General features: G+C 43.7%; 1 pseudogene; it reads right to left on the bottom strand.

Moving 5' to 3' along the window:
* Positions 1-6,075: 6,075 nt before the first annotated feature.
* LOC112550919 overlaps positions 6,076-14,077 on the bottom strand; it is a 30,128-nt pseudogene continuing 22,126 nt past the window's right edge.

A 14,077-nucleotide genomic window follows, 5' to 3' on the forward strand; every position in this document is an offset into this window, starting at 1 on the left:
TGTTCCATATCAGTATTCAGCTTCACAGTTAACACCTCTGCACATATCTCAGAACAAGGGTTATTTAAGCTGAAGAAGACTGAGGGTTGTCAAGCACTGTCATCCTCACTGTATCATATTCTTCTTATGAAAGATCCTCCCCCCATACCAGCTGATACAGGGATCTTCCCTTTTGACTGAATCAAAGGAATGCACAGATTCATGGCTGTCAGAATCCAAGGAAAACCTGTACACGTTAGCAGGCTCTGTTGTAGCCACAGTCAACTATTTTCATCTTAGTGGGTTTTATTAACAGGAGTACCACTTGCAAATGAAGGGCAGTGATTCTGCCACTCTATTCAGCACTGCTGAGGCCTCACTTGGAGTGCTGTGTCCAGCTTTGGGCCACACTTCAGGAAGGATGTGGATGCCTGGGAAGCATGAGTGACTGGTTCCTCCTGAATCTGAGGGGGCACCCGCAGAAGCCGCCGAGACTGTCAAAGCCCTACCAACAGCATCAATGTTGGCTGTCAGGCGGGGCACCGGCCCCATCGGGGGGGCACATTCACCCCCATTCACCCCCTACCAATCACCTATGCTGGGAAGTATGGCTTATGAGGAAAAGCTGAAAGAACTGGGGTTATTTAGTCTGCAGAAGAGAAGATGCAGCAGAGATTTTATAACAGACTTCAAAATACAAAAAGGACAATTATAGAGAGAATAGAGATAGACTAGTCTGTGTGGCTGTAATGGACAGGACTGGGAGCAGTAGACTCAAGCTGCAGGGGAGGAAATTTAAGTTGGAAATTAGGAGGAACTTTTTGACTACAAGGGTGGTCAAGCTTTGGAACAGGTTGCCTAGAGAAGATGTGGAATGTCCATCCCTAGCAATTTTCAAGAGCAAGTTTGACAGACACTTGGTGGGGATGGCTTAGTCAGATCCTGCCTTGAGCAAGGGGCTGGACTCAATGACCTCATGAGGTCCCTTTCTGCTCTACTTGCTTATGATCCTAAATCAGGGGATCTGGCTTTGGACCATATTGACCCATTTTGGGTCAGAGGTGGGTTAGCACATGGGACTGCCACTGCCACTGCCTCTTCCTTGACCCATACAGAGAAAAGCCCCTGCCGCCACCACTTTTCACCACAGCGGCACATGGGGAATGTCTGCAGCTGTAGGTTGCCAACCCCTGCCCTAAATAGTTCAAATGCTGATGGGCAGTTTGTCAGTGATGTTATCATCATTGCTGCCAAGGTGCAGCAGAAATCTTTGCTGCCTGCACTCACTGTCACTGCTGATCCCCAATCCCTCTGCAGTGTGGGAGGCACAGATACAGCAGGCTCTGCAGCAGAGGGGAGTTCTGTAGAGGGGATGGGCAGCACAGCGCAGTGCCATGCCACTGATCCCCTGTGTTAAATCAGACCTCTGTGGGCCAGATCTGGCCTGCGGGCCATAGGTTGCCAACCCCTTCTCTATAGGGCCACATCACTGATTGCTGCTGGCCCCACATCAGCATCCCCTGTCATGGAAACTTGCAAACATGGACTTTGGATACCAAAGTGGATTGTTTTGCCACCAGTGTCTACAAGTATTAATAATTCTGTACTGGGAGAAGACACTGGCTAGTTCTAACACGTGCCTTTAATTTGAATGAGTACAGTGTTCTAGAAACCTTCTCCCTCTCCCATTCATTCTCTAAATTCTACAGAAAATGAAACATTGAAAGGCACCCCGGTTCCATGCCTTTTCAAGGTAGACTCACAGCTGTGCTTTTCAGACCTCCTGTATCATGAATAGCATCTCTTACTCTCACCTGTTTTCCTCTTTCATAGTAAATAAATGGGCCATGTGCTAACTACACAGCCCCAATCTACCTACAGCAGAGCAAAACTGGGCTTTTTGCCTTTTATTTAGGGCTGGAGCACAGGAACTTCTGCAAGAGACACTGGAGAGGAGCTACAGAATCGGAGAACCATATGGGGATTTGTTAGGTCTTTTCTTACTTTAAAAAGAATCATAATTTGAAGGGGGAATCCATCTTTTCACTCACTAACATTTATTTCTTCCTATGAGGTTAACCTCACTAAGAACAAAGAATGGGCAAAGAGGTTTCAGATCAATCCTCCAGACAGCCAATGACTACAGAACAACCACCACCATTAGCACTAATGAGACAGAAGGGAGACTGTGCATTCCAGCAGGAAACTCCTACTCCCTGTGCTATCTAGCCAGGCCCTGTCCAGGAGGCTCTGTGAAATTTCAGCAGCCAGTTTATCTGTACATTGCTGAAGCTGAGTTCACAACAGCAACTGGAATGAGAAACAATGGGACTCCTCCATTATTCATCATTTCAGACTATTTATTATTATCACAGTCTAGTGATGCCTAGTGAGTCCAAACAGAGCTCCATTGTTACTGAAAGACCTATAATAAAAGATTGTCCTTGCACTCAGGAGCTTACATACCAAGCAGATGAGGTGGGGGAAAGTTATCCCCATTATACACACCTGCATAAGTTTAAATCTTGTTGCTATTTACCCAGGTCCCACTGGGAGTTGAAGGCCCAAAACACCTAACACTAGAGGGTAGGAGTAGAGGGCACTCCTGGCTACGTCACCCAGTTACTGTTTGGGCTTGTCTATACTATAGAACTGCAGTAGCAATAGCAGTAGCTATGCTGCTATAGCTATGTTGGCAGAGCCCAACCTTATCTTCATTATCATTTTGCAGGATTAGGTCCAAAGGAAAGCTGAATACTATAGCAGTCTCCCAAAGCCGCCTCTGTGCCTATTCCTAGCTGGCAGTGGTGCTCTCAAGCAGTGTTGTTACTGATAAGGCTATCCTAAGGCTGCCTGGTAGACTGGAAGCAATGCAGCATTAACTCCCTCCACTGGGAGGACAAGGTTCTTTGGGTAATTCTGATATCTTTTATTAGACTAACTAAATACTTGAGCATTTTTTTTGTTAGCAAGCTTTCAGGTTTAAAAACCCTTTGTCAAGCTGAGGAAACATCTGTAGTTGGTGTGTGGTTTTCTTAGATGGAATGAACAGTAAAGAAGCCAGAGGCTCTGGTATGCATGCAAGAAAGCCATCCAGGAAGAGTACACACCAACTGCAGATGCTTCTTCAACCTGACAAAGGGTTTTTAAACCTGAAAGCTTGCTAAGAAAAACTTTTCCAACTATTTACTTGGTCTAATAAAATATATCAGATTTACCCAAAGAACCTTCTCTGCCTATGTCCTTAGACCAACAGGGCTACAACCTACAGCTCTTCTGGGGGGAGGGAGTTAATTAACTTGTGAGTGAGATAATTAAATAAATAATAATTCTTCATCATCCACCTCCTCCTTATCTTCATTATCATTTTCTTTTTTATTGCACTCCCCCTGCAGTCAAAACCTAGATAGCCACACGCCAAAATATAAGACAATAAAAACATGATACACCACCCACTTAAAATGATAAGCAGTTACTGGCCTGGTGTCTCAATTAACCTATCTGAATCACTAGCAGTGGATTTGGCTTATGGTGATAGAAGCAAAGAAGGGAGTCCACTTTTAAAAGGGAAGGCACTTGTAAGACATAGCAATATATAGAAGACAAAGAATGGTTATTATGCGAACAACTTTGAATATCAAGTCTTAATGAGAGCCACTAGTTGAGATGGGTTTTATGGGGGTGAGTTCCACTCGCAAAACTCCATGTAGCAAGAGCATGAGTACCTGTTGACCTCATAGTTGGGAACTCTAAACAGGAAGCAATGTTTGGATGTAGCTACATCAATACAAGACTCTGGGAGCAGGTCTCAAATGAGGGAAGGGCATCATCTTTGAAGCCCAAATAGTGCTATTTTGAAGTCAATCTGCAGCAGTTGCTTGGTTCCACAGTAGGAATGACAGGTGGACATAAGATGATCTTGCTCAGACAAGTCAATAACTCTGCTGTGGCAGTCCAAACAAAAACTTGGCAGGTGAACAGATCTACTAGCAGGTTTAGGGAAAGGGGATTGCATTAATAAAGAAGTTGCAAGGGTTTGTGCTGCATCTCTGGGGGCATTGTGGGCTGGAAACTCTGTTTTCTTTACACTCAATCCACAGCTTTTGGGGGGACACCAAGGAAAGAACACATTGCTGAGTGTTAAAAGCTGATTCTTCACACTGGTTAAAAGCACACACACAAGACAATATTTATAGACCTAGTGATAATCCTATTTTCTGCCCTTCTGATAGTTTTATCTTGCTGATAGATTTTGCATTTGCCAGTGAAACACTTGTGCTCTCACTGAATTTTTAATATCACTTCCCTCGGTCTGGTTCAGCCCTTGACTGGTCTACAGAATGTGCTATTCTTTCATCCCAGCTTCTGATTTCTCTGTGTTTATGTAGAAACAGGCACAAGGAGGGGGATGAGGTTGGTGGGGGGTGAGGGGAGAGATAAAGCAGATTTGTTTATGGATGAGTTGAAGAACATGCTGATGGAGTATTTTACTCGTAACCTGGCAGATGCATTATTCACTGGGACTGTGGCTACTCCTACTGACAGCTCGAAAGGAGCTGGGTTTCTCACAGCTACCTAATATCCATTGCATTCTCTACCAAAACTCTTCAATGGCAGGTATAATTATGTTATTAAAAATCAGACAGGCAGCAGAAGAACATTTCATTAATTGAAATTGCATGTAACATCGCTACAATAGTAACAATCAGTTTCTTTGGTTCCTGAGATGAAAGGATGAATGAAAGTTTTCATATGAGCAATCATAGGCAAATGACTACATATAGTTCTTTCAGCAAACAAGAAAGCTGCAATATCACAGGCTAGGAGAAGACTAAGCAGCAATCAGCAGAGTACATGGTGATGTATTTGCACAATCTGTTGGCTGCTACTGAATATTCCTTCCACCTTTGTTTACATAAATCAGGTATGCATGGCTGGTTGGGGAAAGAAGAACAGCTTTGTAATTCTAGGATTCAGAAAGCCTAGCTTAGGTCCTTTGTAACCAGTAGCGGCTTTAGAGGAGGGCAAACCGGGCAACTGCCCGGGGCCCCACACTTTATAAAAATAAAAATTAATTACACTGAATATGTGTATTATCGGTATTGTATTAAGATACTTTCATTGCAGTTTCATGGATAGGGCAAAGTGAAATTGAAATTGAAAATGTCCAACTTGCTTATAGGTCATCAAAATTAAGCCTCCTAAGGGGCTCCAAATGACTCTCTTGCCCAGGGCCCCAAGAACCCTAAGGCCACCACTGTTGTAACCTTTGGTAAATTGCATTCTCTCTGGGTATGGACTAACAGTCAGTTTCCAATGAATTAAAAGGTGTCTGGGATTTAACCACGCATCAGCTGCTCCATGGTAACAGTCTCTGTATCTCTTCTTACCCTGGTTAAGTGGAAGCTAAACTGAAGCAACTCACCCCTGAATAAAACAGAGCTAAATTCCCCTGGATTAGTTTCCACTTACTGTACGGTAATAGCAGAGACACATGCCAGTAGTTACTTTGCATTAGGTGTTCCATGGTAAAGTCCCTCCACACTTTTAACTCACTGCAGTTTGCCCAAGCCACCTGTATACCTTAGTTTCTGATCTGTTAAACAGGGTATGGTATAAAGCATCCAGATTGCAGGGGGAGGAGCTCTTAACCCCTGCCAACAGTACAGGGGGCTGAGACTGTCCAGATAAAAGGATATTTCAATTTCCTGCAGTGCATGAAAGTGGAATTCCAAACTACGCAGTGCATTTGCAGGAGAACCAAGAGTTAGAGCATGTGTCCTGACTCTTAAGCCCCTGCTTTCACTAGTGGCAAACCTGTTTGAGTTTAGTCTTCTAACACCAATAATCGGTGAAGGGACCTGGTGTTTGGAATCAAGCTGTCCGAGCGGCAAGGATAATCTGGGACTGTTTTATCCCAAGCATTCTCATCCCAGGAGATGCTGCAACAGAGCTGGGATATCAGAAGTTGTACTGTTGTTCACAGCTCCTGAGACATTGGTCCCAGAAAGCAACTGAGCAAAGTGATGTTTCTCCTTCCTCATTTAGGGACTTTTGAAAATCCTTCCCTAACTACATGGTGATGGAGGTGTAAGGTCAAGGACAATTGCTGTGTGGGGGCCAGGCTTGGGTTATATGAGGAACACGAAAGAACACAGATACAGTGAATAAGTGGAAATCCATCCCCACTGTGAGAGTCAAAGGATATCCAGGACCACTTCTATCAATCTGCCCTTTGTTCCTTCTGTCTTGAAAGACTCCCTACCTTTGGAGTCCTGAAATCAGAAAAGAAAATGGTCTGAAATGGAGCTAGGATGCAACACTTGCTTTGTCAGGAGAGCTTTAGCTAAATGTCTAGGAGGAGCTGTGGGCTCATGTCGTGTTACTCAGTAGAATACAGGCAGTTAGCACGCAAGCAACATGCAGCTTTCTTGATGTCCTGGGTCTGGACACATTCATCCACCTGTGGTGCTTCCCTGAGAGCAAAGATAGGTTGCTTTGTTCACCACTGGGTCCGTAGTTCAGTAGACATGTTGCATGGCTGGGGGACGGGGATTGCGAGCAGTAAACCAGTCTAATCTCATGCCTGCTTTCTTTCTCTCCTTGTTCTCTTTGTCACAGCACATCATCTTCCTGGGGAAACTGCCATGCCTTGATCATTATTATGGCTCTGACATGTGTTTCTTTTAATATTGTGCTTCCTTTAATATCATCCTATAATATCTTCTGCACAGAGCTCGTAGTCACCTTAAGGATGCACAATATTTCAGGGACCAGGTATTTCACTGGTCTCAATGTCCTGCAGTAATCATATTCCCAGGGCCCTGAATCCCTCTAAGTCTGGTTGTCTTTAAATTATAAAGCTTTTGTAGAGAGCCCTCTGCCTTCTCAGTGGTGTCTTGCTTTGAACACACCTCTGTTGGCCCTGTCTACTACAGGGTACATGTGCTGCTGTCAGCTGCATCTTGCCATGCTGTAGGTGTTTCCTGCCATACCCAGCCTGCTGTTATTTGACTGTCAAGCCATTTTTCAAGAGTGAGTAATGAGAGGAGAGACAGGTGGGAACAGGGCACTTTACGTATTTTCTTTCATTCTTTTGCAATTTAGCGGTGGAGTTCCTGCTCTGTCACATGGAAAATGAGCCTAGGGAAGGGAAGGAATGTGGATATTTCCTCACGTTTAAAATGTGGAAAGGAGGCCATCTCTCACTAAGGGGAGTACTGTTTCCTCCAAACATGTTGCAACTGGGGTTATTTTCAGCCTTCTTTTTAGTCTTTATACTATTATTTCAGTGCAGCAGTTCCATAAAAATCATTAGCTCATGTTCTTTGCCTCGTTGACTGCCAGTTCCTTTAAAGAACTTGCTTATGGAACAAAAGAGAGCAACCAGCCAAGGTGCATGCTGCAACCTGCACCAGCAAGTAAATGGCTTAAATGCAATTTACAATGAAGGACTGGGAGGGTGGAAAGTCCTTACTTTCCACACCCCTATGAGAAAGTCAGCTGTGTAGGAGCTGGAAGCTGTACAAAAGATGATAGAGGGGAGCTTGCTGCTGTTCCCCAGGAAAAAGGTGTGTCCCTTTAAAGGCTCTGTTCCAGTGTGGCTTTATGAAGACTCAGTAGGAGATGGCTTGCCCTTAAGGTATTTAACTTAGTTGAGGTTGCTTATTGCGAAGCTGTCAAGATGGCTGTGTTCAGCCCTGGGAAAACCAAGTGCTGGCTGAAGGGATGGTAATGGCACTGGCTCCAAAAGACGGTCAGAGCCAAGCCTTGGAGTGAAATGTAACAGGAGCAAGCCGGGTGTAAAGGGACAGCATTGGAGTAAACAAAGGTTTGCAGGTGCAGCCTTTTAATCTCAAAATGTACCACATGGTTGCCTAACATTTGGATCTGAAGGATTCAGGCTTCTCTGGGTTGCTGGGCTGGCAATGTTTGTTTCAGCTAGCTTTACAGTAGCAAATACAAGAAAAGAAAAAGTATTCTTTTTCCCTTCTGGAAACACCAGTGGCGTTTTATTCCAGATTGCACTAACACATTGGTACCCAGGAGAAAAATATACAGCCATACTTGCCATTCTGAAGCACATAGCCCAGGCCACTACTTGATAGTGGATACTGGACTTGACAAAGAGCTTGTCTAAGCCACTTTTGCAGTTCCTCTGTATGCGTGGTTTGCTCACCATACATACCCTACATTTTTTCTTCTTTTTATAAAGGCTTTTTTGCATCTACCTTCCTGGCTGAGCCTCAGCTCTCTCACTAGTGTTGAATATACATAGTTAGCATTACTCTGAGTAGTATCAGCAAGTCAACTCTTTAAACCATTGTGTATGGATACAGACATGTATAGGACAAACAATAGAGTAAACACTGACTTCATTCTGAACAGGAAAGATGCATTGCAGCACATCCATCCCTGAGGATGTAGAATACAGGAGGGGTGCTTTTGGCCCATGGCTTTCTAATAAGCAGCTCTCAAGACTCTTGTGGTTATTACCTCCACACTGTGTGGAGGGTGAGGCACAGTTGCCTCACCCCAAGCAGTGCACAGCTGGAGGCATGTGCTTTAGAGCAGTGCAATATCTTTTAGGACTCCCAGAGTGCAGGATGAACCTACCTGCTTGCACTCCCAGCTCCCACATGCCTTTGTCTGTGCTGTGTGGTGCAGAGGGAGTTCATAGCCAGGTCCCCCGCTCCTTAGGGGACAGACATTACACATAAACCAGTTTAAGTGATCAGTAACTGGTTTAAATTTGTAACAGAACAGATGCTCAGTGCACATAATCGAGTTTGAAAATGGCTGAAACTGGTTTGAGATGAGCCTGGTTGACTGTAGTATCAAATTTAGCAGATTTGGCTCAAATCAGTTTATACAATGTCTGTCCCAGACCCCTTGCTGGTTTAAGATAAACCAGACACCTCCAGCATCCCAGCATGCTCTCTGGCCTGGGCATGGCTCTCTGCCCCACAGTAGGGCTAACCCCTCCCCTCTACATCTGTCTGGCTTCCCTTGGCTAAGCAGGGATTATTCCCTCTGCCTTATGCAGACACCTCCGCATTAGCTACCAGACCGTATGCTGACTACAGTCATGCTGTTGGGAGATGCTCAAGGCAGACAGGCTTTTTGGAGCTTATCAACAGGTAGCTTAATGTCCATCCTTGGAAACACTGTCTGAGAAGAATTGTTTGCACCCCCCCTCCACCACCACTCTCTGCTAAGCACAAATTCCCCCCCTCCCCTCTGCCTTACTGAGAAGGTGTCTGTGTATTAGCCAGAAGACCACGTGCTGGGTCTGTGCTGAATCAACAGGTAATGTCTCTTTGTCTTAATGGGGCAATAAACACTGAGATAGGGCTATTAAACACCTCCCCTGGCTTGCTTGCCTGTCAGTTTGTTGCAGACAGTATACAGAAGCAGGGAGGGAGAGTGAAAAGCTCTGTATCATCACCAGATGCACGCACTGCATAAAATACCCCTTGCCTCAGAGTGCTAGCCTGAGTCTGCAGGCTGGGACACCCCTACCGCTTGAGCAGCAAGCGAGGAAACGCCTGAATGGTGCAGGCAGGGTGGGGGTTTACACCCCCCCTAATCAGAGCCTCCTGGTGGGGACTGGCCACACCCCACTCAGCTCAGCACTGGAAGGGAAGGCAGGGCTGCTCTAGTACCCCCTAGCTTCTATCCTGAGCTACTGCAGACATGTGCCTGAGTTTTCTCGGGCCAGAGAGACTGTCTGTAGAGTTGGAAACTGGTTCAGCCTAGCCAGGTTAGATTAACATGCAAAGGTTGAATCAATTCAGGCTCAGTCTTTTTGAATGTCTGTCCCTAGCCCTTGTGGTTGGCTAGCACCCCAAAGGCTTAGCAAGGAGTGTGTTGGTGGCCATCCCATGTGCTATCAGGGAACTATTTATTGATGTTTGGTTGAGACATATGTAAGTTGTAGATTAGAAAATTCTGATAAAGGTACAGGAAATTCATCTGTTGGGGAGAGAAGCAGTTAGGAAGATGTTGTAGATATCTACTTGTATTCCTTTATGTTGAATTAAGTTTAAAACTCTTTATTTTGAATGTTCTGAATACTCTTTTGTTTTAATGAATGAATGAATGCCAGCTCTGTCTTAGGCTGACTGTGTAAGTGTTGAACTGCTAATGAGGGGAATCCCCCGACTTTTAAGGCAATCAATAACAGTAAACATACTCCTTGTCTACAAATTATACACAATTGGGAAGAAGAAAAGCTTGTTTTTGAGTGTAGAAGTTGAGCACAGATGTTATAAACAGGCATTATTTGCATCCAATCCAAACTACTTCAGAAGGGAAGTGGGCATTCCTATATTTAAGTTCCTTCAAGTCATGTAGTCTAATGAGAGACCATAATGTGGATCCTCCTATATGAAGTAAGTAAATTGATGGATCTGGACTTTGATGCAAAAATATAGCTCCTGACCTAAGCCTCTAATCCTTCACTAAGTTGACAACACTTCTTTGGGTCTCAACAAACCCATCTCACTATTAAATGCGTATTCCACAGACTTTAAAAATATATATTCTCTATGCCTATAGGTAGCTTGAATGTCTCCCAGAATGCACTGCAGGCAGAGCGACACTAAATAACTGGATGGTTGAGTGTCAATATGTAAAGATCCATCAGTTGTAGAAGCAAGGTGAGCATAAGAATTTAAGCTGATGCTAGCCAATGTCTGGAGGCTAGCCCCTCCAAGGCACTGTCAAGCTGGGCTGAGCTTGAAGGATTGCAAAAGATGGACTCTATTTCTTCATGCTGTGCTTGTTGCAGGAAGATATGTCTGCCACTTTGATCTTTATGCCAGCATAAAAAAGAGCCAGTTCCCAGCTCTCAGAGCTGCCTGAGAACGTCTGGGCACAGTCAATGAATTGGTCACACCTCTCATAAAAATCAATAGGAGACTGGTACACCTACTATAGCTGAAGTATCAGATACAAAGCAATGCTGTGTCTTTAAGGTATCAGTCTATAACTCAGGATGCAGAGGAAACATCCTGTAGTGAGAGCACCAGGAAGATCTCTGGCTTGCATCCATGTCCCCACCTTACCTTTTCTTTTCTGAGAAGACCAAGTACATGGGAAAGTTTGTAACATTGTCTTGCAGAGTCAGCCATGATCTGATCATCCAGCAGATCCTTTATTAATTGCAAGCTGAAAAGACACATTTTATGGAAGCAGTTATTCGTTTAACATTTTTAAGAACCACTAGTGCAAGAGCATATAAGGAAACCCATGGTCTCCACTCCAAATACTTGTCTGCTTGCATGCATTCTTTTACCTGTGCAGAGTCAAGAACTTGTTCTTTGTGCAATGCTTGAACTTATACAAAGAACAAATTCAGTATTCCTTGGCATCAGAGATGTGTGTTATGTCTTTGTGCTGTGATTTCCCCCCCCCTCCCTTCTGCTGCAATAAGGTAGCATGTTAGTACTGTTGTGGATTGGGATACACAGTTTTGCTGCCAGTTACCCAGAATTACTGACCAGTCCTGCACTTCTCATTGAGATTGGGGTAGTTTCAGTTTCAGTTCCTGATTTATTTATTTTATGGCCCATGATCCAAAATAATACTTTGACACTGACCTTTTCCTTTTGAAACTACAATAGTTGATTATCCAAACACCAATTAACCAAACCATTCAATTCTTCAAACATGATAACAGCCTGCCTGATGCATGTAGTGCAAATGAGAGAAATGGTGACTAAAACAGAGTTATTCTAACAAGTGAGGAAAAAAAGAAATAAATTGGAAAAGGTTGTATCTATATTGTATAATTTATGTCTACAAATGGTTGTTTAATACATATTTAATTGACTGAAACATATGATTTTTTTATTTATTTTTTTTTATCCTGGTAAGTTTGGGACACTCTCTAGAACTATTTAATAGTATATATAACTGTCTTGGGCAAGATGATGCTCTGTGCCTTGGCCTTTAACTAGGAAGTGCTACCCGTATGAGGGATACTCTGCTTCAGTGGCTGGATTAGCTACTCCTTTGTACACTGAATACAGGATGGAGGATTTAGAAACTAGCTGAGTCTGGCAGGCAGAGGAGTTTAAAATACTTCTGTAATTCTGATCTACAAAGATGTGCTGACCTTTGAGAAAGCATGTTGTGCATTTTTCTTTAGCTGGTGTAAATTGGTATTTGGCCATTTTGGGGAATGGAAATGAACCCTTTGGATGAACAGTCCTGGACCCTTGTGGCTAATAAAGCTCCAGCCACACTATTAACAGAGGTCAGAGGGGTCCTGGCCAAGCCCCAACTGTGGGATATCAGGCCACACCCTTGATATTTGCAACTGGATGCAGGATCCTTAGTTGTTCCTGCCCTGTCAAACCCCTGCCATGGCCCATGGGGGGCAAGAAGAGAAGCAGAGCTGCTTTTCAGTGGGCTCTGGCAAATGGACATATGGTCTTTTTGGGTAGACCTGTGCCACATCTCTCTTGCTGCCAGAATGGTGGGAACTGCTGCGAAAACTGGTCACAGAAATTGCTCTCAAATCATGGTTGGTTTCTACCTAGTAAATGGGGACCCTGAATGACTAAGTAATGATTACTTTCAGCTAGGGCAGCTTACCCTTGTGTGAAACATGGTGAAGATAACACTTATTGCAACATAGGAGCGGGCACATACAGCAGTTACATCTGCATAATTAATGCGTGCTCCATCCCTTTTAAAGATGTGAAGTGGTTGGCTCATACTCTTAGGGTGCATCTACATATGATGTGATGTAGCTGTAGCGACATGTTATAGCACTGTTACTTTACTGTAGCAGCACACTCCCCTGTTATAGCACGCCACTATGGCGAAGTAGCTACTAAAAATAACCATGCACCATGTGTACAGGACAGTATGGGGACAGATGTTTTCCTTTCTACTGATGTCCAATGTCACTGTTGCTTGATTGAGGGCTAAAGTCTATCCAAATCACATGTACCTGCCCAAGAATCTGATTCCGTGAGTGTGGAGCTGTATTGGATGGCTGAGGCAGGAAAAGTCATTGCTTTTTCAGAGTTTCAATGGTACCTCTTTTTTGAGAGGAGAAGAGGCAGGAAGGAGAGTTGTATCTATGTCTCTCCAGGATAAGCAAACTCAGAATAAGGATGAAATGTTCAGCCAGCATTAATGACATGGTAACCCAGTTTGGCTGGGGTATCTGGACTATGGAAACTAAGGAATACAACATGCATGGTTTATTTAAAAAATGCAACAAAAAAGGTGTGTACCTTTGATCTTTATGGTTTTATGGTTTACATATGGGATTTGGGAGATCTAGGCTCAGGTCCTGGACCTGCTGCAAGCTTCCTGTGTGATCTTGGATGACTCACTGAATCTGTTGTTGCCACAGATGTCCATCTGTAAAATGGGCATATCCTTATGTCACATCCTTATGTCTGTCTGTCTGTCTCTATAGAATGTAATCTTTTTGGCTCAAGATCTGTCTTTTACTGTGTTGATGTAGTGTAGTGGGCCCCTGATCTCGAAGCAGCTTAAGGTGCTGTTGTAATATAAGTAACAGCAACAGGCCTTTGGGATGTTTTGGTCAAATCAACCCTAATGCTGGGAATACAAGGTTGAAATACATACAGCTACACCTTGCTTAATGTCATAGTTCCCTTCTTGAAAAATGCAACTCTAAGTGAAACAGACTTTAAATGAAATAACCTACACCACTTCAAGTGAAACCATGTTAAGTGAATCCAAATACGTCACAGTGGTTACCTACTAGCAGGCGGCAGTCAAACAACACTATGACCAAACATTGCGCGACTTTAAATGAGTATGTTCTCTAATAGATCAGCAATGTAATAACAAAATAATGTTAACCGGGACAACGTTAAGTGAGGAGTACCTGTACTCTGCTACCAAAATATTAATTCAATTCCAATTTGCCTTCTCAGGAAGTACGGTAGTTACTCAAAGCCATGTCTCTCACAGCACCCCAGCTACACCCAAAATTACATTCTAAACACAGTAATTAATTTGGAGTCAAAATGCTTTGTGTTGAGAGCGTCACTCTCCTTGAAAATCTTGAATGTTGCATGAAACTTTCAAAGGGCAGAGTTTAGGT

The sequence above is a fragment of the Alligator sinensis genome, unplaced genomic scaffold (assembly GCF_000455745.1).
Source record: "Alligator sinensis unplaced genomic scaffold, ASM45574v1 scaffold747_1, whole genome shotgun sequence".
In the NCBI taxonomy this organism is placed as follows: Eukaryota; Metazoa; Chordata; order Crocodylia; family Alligatoridae; genus Alligator; species Alligator sinensis.